The sequence below is a fragment of the Entelurus aequoreus genome, linkage group LG03 (genome assembly GCF_033978785.1).
Source record: "Entelurus aequoreus isolate RoL-2023_Sb linkage group LG03, RoL_Eaeq_v1.1, whole genome shotgun sequence".
NCBI classification, from domain to species: domain Eukaryota; kingdom Metazoa; phylum Chordata; class Actinopteri; order Syngnathiformes; family Syngnathidae; genus Entelurus; species Entelurus aequoreus.
The window spans coordinates 45,028,136-45,037,008 of record NC_084733.1 but is presented as its reverse complement, the minus strand read 5'-3'; positions in this window follow the sequence as shown (position 1 = coordinate 45,037,008).

The following is an 8,873-nucleotide window of genomic DNA, read 5'->3' as shown; positions in this document are numbered from 1 at the left end:
CCCCATGTTTAACCAGGTAGAGCAGCGATTTATGAGACTCTTGGAAAAAATCATTCCTCCTGCAATGGGTATATGCACAATACTAAAAAAAGGAATTCAATTTTAATGAGACTGAAGGTAGTCAAGTGGGAAACCAATACATGTGGTTGAATTAGGGATGTGTGCTCTGGGAACTGGGAAAAAGATGAACAATCAACTTTACATAATCATTTTAAACCACATAAAATGGTCAAAAAATATATTTTTAAATCTAAATTAGAAGAGTAAGAGCTTCTATAATACGGTTTAAGTCGGTCTCATTTATTTCACCAACCAGTCGAAGTCCACCGACTCATCAAGTCCTTGGTCCACCGTCTTCTTCTTGTTACCAAAAAGTCAACATACATAGTTAGCCACTTTTGTCGACATACAATATGGGCCATTTGTATGGAAAATTATTCAGTTTACAGTCTGTTGACATGTGTTGGTAATGCTAACTTCATCATTGTTGTTTGCGAAAGCAGCATTATGGATATGTAAAAATCAATAACAAAATAAACACCACAGGAAATGAACTTCAATTTCCCTTTAAAGCTCTGGCAAAGGAACTTAAAAGTCCTTCTTTTTTGGCAGTAAACTTATTCTAGCCCCACAACTGGCAGGATGCACCCATTTACACAAATGCTGCATGGACGAAAATCATGTCCACAAACCGCCGTAGGCTACAAAATAAATATTAGAACCAATTTCCCTTATGTACAGTAGTACCTCAACTTACGGGCTTAATTGCATTTGTGACAGAGCTCCGAACTCAAAAGACTTATTGTATCTCAAATCAATGTTCTCCCATTGAAATTAATTGAAATGAACTAACAACTACAGTAGTTTTATGAAGTTATGTAATAATAATGTACAACATTTACCTTGGAGAGTGGACTTCTACAGTACGGCTTCTCCTTCAAACACATTGCAGCAGCTTCTCCACATTTTTATGGATAAATGTCCGTCATTTAAACATTATTTTAACAGTCATTTCAGTAAGTGCAGACTAGCAGTGATAATGGAAATACGCTCAATCATTTTTTCAACAATTTTTTAAAATTAAATAAATATTATCCACTTCTTCTCCGCAGCAGACTTTTCATCTTAAGTGTTCACACGAAAATAATCAACACAGCTCTCTGAGGAAAATGTGCTGTACAGTCTTTGCTACTAACACTCAAGGGTGTAGAAATGAATTTAACATTGGCGGAGACAAATATCCGAAACCCGGCAGAACCATAAATAATTTGAGCAGAAATATGTCAAAAATGATCTGTTGTACACTGCAAAACTTTCACATAAAGCTATATTACATGAACTTTTTTTCAAGTAAAAACTTTCTGACTTAATAAAAAAACAAATAATGCGAAAACCCACAGCTAATGACACATCATAGACATAGCCTGGTTCCTAGGTCAATGCTAATGATACTGAAAAAAAACAGGTATTGTTGGATTTTTTACGTGTTCAATGTGGAATCAAAGTATCAATATTTTTGGCTACCTTAATTTTAGGCGTGTTTTGTATTTGAATTAATATAACAAAAGTGCTTTTTTTGGCTAAAATTGTTCCCAAAACTAACTTCAATCTGTTCCTGTCTACTTGTTATGATTTCCATGGCATCCCATTTAGGCAGTAAAATCATGCCATCTCCTAGTTACTGCCAAGTAGCAGCTTCAGGATACGGAGGCTACACTAATTTGCTGACAGAAATACTGTTTTTTTTTTCTTAAGTCTCAATGATCGAGAAGTACAAACCCCGTTTCCATATGAGTTGGGAAATTGTGTTAGATGTAAATATAAACGGAATACAATGATTTGCAAATCATTTTCAACCCATATTCAGTTGAATATGCTACAAAGACAACATATTTGATGTTCAAACTGATAAACTTTTTTTTTTTTGCAAATAATCATTAACTTTAGAATTTGATGCCAGCAACACGTGACAAAGAAGTTGGGAAAGGTGGCAATAAATACTGATAAAGTTGAGGAATGCTCATCAAACACTTATTTGGAACATCCCACAGGTGAACAGGCAAATTGGGAACAGTTGGGTGCCATGATTGGGTATAAAAGTAGATTCCATGAAATGCTCAGTCATTCACAAACAAGGATGGGGTGAGGGTCACCACTTTGTCAACAAATGCGTGAGCAAATTGTTGAACAGTTTAAGAAAAACCTTTCTCAACCAGCTATTGCAACGAATTTAGGGATTTCACCATCTACGGTCCGTAATATCATCAAAGGGTTCAGAGAATCTGGAGAAATCACTGCACGTAAGCAGCTAAGCCCGTGACCTTCGATCCCTCAGGCTGCACTGCATCAACAAGCGATATCAGTGTGTAAAGGATATCACCACATGGGCTCAGGAACATTTCAGAAACCCACTGTCAGTAACTACAGTTGGTCGCTACATCTGTAAGTGCAAGTTAAAACTCTCCTACGCAAGGCGGAAACCGTTTATCAACAACACCCAGAAACGCCGTCGGCTTCGCTGGGCCTAAGCTCATCTAAGATGGAATGATACAAAGGGGAAAAGTGTTCTGTGGTCTGACGAGTCCACATTTCAAATTGTTTTTGGAAACTGTGGACGTCGTGTCCTCCGGACCAAAGAGGAAAAGAACCATCCGGATTGTTATAGGCGCAAAGTTGAAAAGCCAGCATCTGTGATGGTATGGGGGTGTATTAGTGCCCAAGACATGGGTAACTTACACATCTGTGAAGGCGCCATTAATGCTGAAATCAATCAATCAATCAATGTTTATTTATATAGCCCTAAATCACAAGTGTCTCAAAGGGCTGCACAAGCCACAACGACATCCTCGGTACAGAGCCCACATACGGGCAAGGAAAAACTCACCCTAGTGGGACGTCGGTGTGAATGACTATGAGAAACCTTGGAGAGGATCGCATATGTGGGTAACCCCCCCTCTAGGGGAGACCGAAAGCAATGGATGTCGAGTGGGTCTGACATAATAGATGAATGAAAGGTACATACAGGTTTTGGAGCAACATATTTTGCGATCCAAGCAACGTTACCATGGACGCCCCTGCTTATTTCAGCAAGACAATGCCAAGCCATGTGTTACATCAATGTGGCTTCATAGTAAAAGAGTGCGGGTACTAGACTGGCCTGCCTGTAGTCCAGATCTGTCTCCCATTGAAAATGTGTGGCGCATTATGAAGCCTAAAATACCACAACGGAGACCCCCGGACTGTTGAACCACTTAAGCTGTACATCGAGCAAGAATGGGAAAGAATTCCACCTGAGAAGCTTAAAAAATGTGTCTCCTCAGTTCCCAAACGTTTACTGAGTGTTGTCTCCTCAGTTCCCAAACGTTTACTGAGTGTTGTTAAAAGGAAAGGCCATGTAACACAGTGGTGAACATGCCCTTTCCCAACTACTTTGGCACATGTTGCAGCCATGAAATTCTAAGTTAATTATTATTTGCAAAAAAAACAACAAAGTTTATGAGTTTGAACATCAACTATGTTGTCTTTGTAGTGTAGTGCATTCAATTGAATATGGGTTGAAAAGGATTTGCAAATCATTGTATTTTGTTTATGTTTACATCTAACACGATTTCCCAACTCATATGGAAACGGGGTTTGTACTTGTAGACAAAGTTTTCCCGCCTGGGCCTAATCAGACTATATATAAAGCAAACACGTGAAAGTTGAATAATTTATCTAATAACAACAAAACAATCTTAACAAATACTGTAACATTCTCACATCCTCACATGCACTGTACAGTATTAGCCAATATTAACATTGAGAAAACTGTTCTCATTATATTAACAGAGCATCAGCCTTGCCATTTCTCAGCTTGTGTTTATATTCATACTTTATTCTTATAAAGTTGGTAACGAGGGACACTATTCCAGAAATAACATGGCACTCCACTGTAAAGCAAATAAATTAAGCTGTTTCCACTGTTTCTAAAATCGTGACAAGCAATTGAATGCTAAGTGCTTTGAGATGTTTTCTCTGAGGGATTCAAATGGTAAAAACATTCCTCCCAATTAAGTATATTTGGGATGTACTGTTGTATATCCACTCAAGCAGATAGTAAAGCCAGTGCACTTTCTCACGGGGCCCAAAAATACAGTTCAGGCAAGTGTGAGAACATCTTCTGAGAGATCACAGTTTACTGAAATAATTCTGGCCTTATAACAGGATTGCCATGCAAAGATGACCACAGTCCATTTAGAATGTATTTAAATATACTCACAGATTATTTTTGATGTGAGAGACCCCACACACAACTATGAAATAAACATGGGAGATTCCCATACTTATTTTTTTTTGCCAAGCCCCCCTTTGGGTTGTAAAAATGGCTTTGCTCCCCTTTTTTAGAATTAATCTGATATTTGCCACAATAGAAACACAATGAAAAGTTGAAGGTTAAACTTAAGCAAAAGTCACAAATAGTTTTGAGCCTTCTTGAAAAGTTAAAGTGTTACACATTTAAAGACGTTGTTACTTATTGCTTATTCATAACATTTCAGCTTTTTCTCCGTATAACTTTTGAGCTTTTTTTTCAATTTTTGTCAGGGGGTTTTTTTTGTTTATTTTTTTTATGCAATGTGCCGAAAAAATTGAAACAGGGAAAAAAAGGCAAAACAAGTTTTTTATTAAATTTTTTTTTGTCTTGTCATGCTTCTCAGGCAAATCATATTGTTGATGTAGATGCCCATATCGGCTGTACAAAATTAATTTACAAAAGAGAAGTGTGGGATACTTCTCTCGTTGCCTTATTTGTATTTGACTTTATTTAAAGTATTTAGATGAATATTTGGTGATAGCAAAGAAGCAGTTAGTGAAATAAATATTAACAATACAGAAATGACATTGAGCATTATTACACTACAAATGGAGCAGTACAAATACCAATAGAAATGGCACTATTGATAATGCATAATAACAATAATTATCTCTATTGTTGTTACGAGGTTGATATGCAGAGTGCAACAACGTTCGCATGCGTAGGGACGGTAAACAGAGAGCCAACTCAGCGTCTTCTCTTCTGCCACGTAGCCGAGGCATATTTATTTTTCATACAAACAGACCGTTCTTCATGCATGGCGCCAAGAGAGAGAAGGCGCGTTCACAACAACAACGTGATGACCTCGCACGTTTGCCAACGTCACATCTGCTTCTGCATTAACAATACACAAATAAAAGAAAACTATACAGTGAGTAAGGGTGCAATAAAAATAGAATGCTCAACACCCCCACTCGTTCTTAACTCACTGTTACCTGAGAACAACAAACACAAAAACTCTTACACTTGTAAAAAGTGTGAACTTTCTTAATAGTGCATTAACACCTGTTTCTTAACACTTGGGTACCAAACATGCACTGAACACATTTTCTCAGCTTTTGTCTTGTAGCTGGTCTAGTAAAAATGTCTGCAACCATTTGCTCAGTAGGGCAGTACTCCAAAATAACCCTTCCATTAATGACATTTTGATGTATGAAATGATACTTCATGTCAATGTGTTTGCACTAAAAATGTGTGTAACATTGCGTTCTAGTTTCGACCCGATTGTTTCAATCCATAAAGAGACTTTTTCAACTTGCATACAAGTTTCTGACTTAAGAGCTCTGGCTCTTTTTCACAACCTTGTGGTTGTTCCATGTATATTTCCCAATCAATTGGTGCGTGTAAATACACCGTCTTAACATCCATTTGGTGCAAAATCAGATTTTCCTGTGCTGCTTTCCGCATCAGCACCCGCACACTTGTCATATCAGCTGTGGGTGAAAATGTTTCATTGTAATCGATGCCCGGTTTCTGATTATATCCTTGTGCTACGAATCGTGCCTTGTATTTGTCATGTCTGTTAACATCACTTTTGAGTGCATACACCCATCGGCCCCCCACTGCTCGCTTGCCTGCTGGTAAGTGGGTGAGAGTGAATGTCTCGTTCTCTGTCAGTGACTGCATCTCCTCATCCATAGCATCTTTCCACTGCTTGGAGTCAGATGAGGTGATGGCTTCCTGGTAAGTTTGAGGAATATCACATAGCGCTCTGTAACAAGAGTCCACACATGTTTGCAGCTTGTCCTTTATGTCATGGATCTCATACTCTTGTAGGTGAGCTGGTCTCCTCTTAGCTCTCGGTGGGTTTCTCCTGGTTGCCACCTCAGTGACTTTGCCTGGCTGGGCACGTTCAGTCTGTACAGGCGAAGTCTCAGAAACACCACTGTCAACATTTTGATCTGACACACGTTCTCTTTCTGAATCGTTAATGACAACATTCTCTTTGTTATTGCTTACATTGGGATCTAGATCTCTGTCATTATAGTCAACATATGACTCAGTTGTCTGTGTATCCTTCTCTTTTGGTTATGCATTTTACCAACCTATATTTTTGTACTCTCTCCGTTTCCGGTTGGTACACTAGATGTGCTGGGCTATATTTGTCATAGCCGATAAAAATCCCTTTTCACATCAGAAATCTAGTTTCCCCTTTTCTTGTTTGTATGCATAACAAACAGAACCACATTTTTTGCAGTTTTGACACATTTGGCTTGTTGCCCGTGGAAAGCTGGTAAGGTGTTTTCTTTGTGCGCCTGCTGTAACATCTGTTTCTAACATATGCCGCAGTTAGCATAGCGTAGTTCCACAGTTTAAGTGGTAACTCACTTTCGATCAAAAAGCATCGCGCCATTTCTACTAAGGTTCGCCAGCCTCGTTCGGCAGTGCTGATTTGGTGGGGTGAATAGGGCGCAGATGTCTCATGCCTAATCCTATTCTTGGTCAGTAACGTTTGGAAATCACGGCTTGTAAACTCTGTGCCGTTGTCTGAACGAATACGTTGTACTTCTCCTTAAGGTGCAATATCGGCTAAAAATCGTTCCGTTGCTTGTACAGTGTCATTTTTTGACTTAAGAAAGAACACAAACATTGAGAAGAAGAAGTTTGTCAATTGTTGCTTGGATGTTCTGCCCGTCGTGTCTGTGCTATCCTGGTTTTTACAAGTATTCTCAGGTTATTGTACTCCTGGCTTCTTGCTCCCTCGCCCCTTGTGTTTGTTTCTGTTTTTTGGTTGTCACTTTTACCTGACTATATACCACTATTTGTGTTCTCCTCTTCCAAGTTGTGTTGCTTCGCTTTTTGTCTTGGACTATTTTCTGTTTATTCCCAGCTTTTTTGCCTCAGTTGTATTTTGTAATTTTTCAAGCCGTATGATTTGCCTTCTGTTGATCACTTTTGCCAATTCGCCTTGTCTGCAGCTTTGGAATAAGTGATCATAATTTTAGCAAAATCTCTGCCCTGCATCTTGGGTTCCTGCCTCAAGACTCCTAACAATCATATTTGATTAAGACTAATCTTAGGTACAGTTTGTCAAATCCACCTTTGTTTGATTCTTTCTTACCTCTAGGTGTGTGCAAACTACAGTTAAATCTAAATAAAAAATAAAAAGTTATCGTATCAATCTTGAGAAGCAGAAAGTTAATTATATCAGTATCGGTTTGAAAAATTGTGCAAAACAAATCAAGTATTTTTGGGAATGAGTCGTTAATGAAATGTCACATTTATCTAAGCTAGCTAGCACGGCTTATGTATGTCCTTCCACAGTGCCGAGCCACTCTAAGTTACTATTCCCTGCTTTTATGTCGGCAAATCAACTACATTTCTTACGATTAACATTATCACTGGAAGTTGAGGAAAAGCTAAACATGGACTCACCAAGCAAGACAAAACAGGAGGAGACACAGAGCTATGCTAACCGCTTAACTAGCTTGAATGTAAAGTTCCGTAGGAAAGGGATTCATATGGCCCCATTCCTGAAAGCATCTTGCGTGGTTATTCATTTTGCAATGGAGTTTGCTGAAAATTATGGAAAGTGCCCCTCCACATAGCGACAGATGCTGTGGTCAAAGTTGGAATTGCCACAAAACACATTTTAAGATATTCAACACTCTACTGCAATCTGGCAACTAAAATGGATTTGCACCCCCCATTTCGTCTCGTCTCATGTGTCAATATATGACGAATGGGGGGCCATGTGAATCCCCTTCTTAGTGTAGTAAAAAAAAACAACTTGTACATGCTTTGCACACTTTAACAGAATTCTAGAGAGAATACACATATTTACAGAGGGCAGAGAAAACCAGAAATGACTTACAGTAACATTACCACAAACATCAGCAGCAAAAAAAGAAAGAACCTTTGTAACTATTGCAACACATTCGCAGTATTGACAGAAGAAATAAGTGCTTTTTACATTTTAAGACAACTGTAGATGTAACTTTGTTAAAGTAGAAAGTAACCATAACCAATTAATTAACAAATAGATTAATATTAGTTTTGAAAATATAATACAACCTGAAATGACGCAATGTTACCATACATCAGCAGCCAAATTAGGATATGTTGTAACCTGTTTTGAAATGGTTCTATTATTTACATACCAAATAATGTATATTGTGATATACATTGTTGTCCCAGGAAGCTGCAATACATATCCTGATTAGATTAGATGGATTTTAGGCCAAATCGCCCATGCCTATTTTAAACATGGCATGTCTGTCAGACTAGCTGGTCTGAGTATTTAAGAAGCTGTATTTTTCTGCATCAACACATTTCTTGAGTTTAGGTAAATGGTTTGAAAAAGAGAACATATAGATTGTCTTATTGATTGTATAGTTCATATAGGATTGCCATCTTAGTAGGATCTGAGAGAAAGCATCTCTGAGTGTAGGAACGTACAACACTGTACATCAAACTGGGAGCTAGCTGAAGACTCCACCACATGCCACGCCCTGTAGAATGACACTCAAATAACTGCTGTGATTGGTTTACTTTTTTACTGCAGCTTTTGGATGTTAGCATA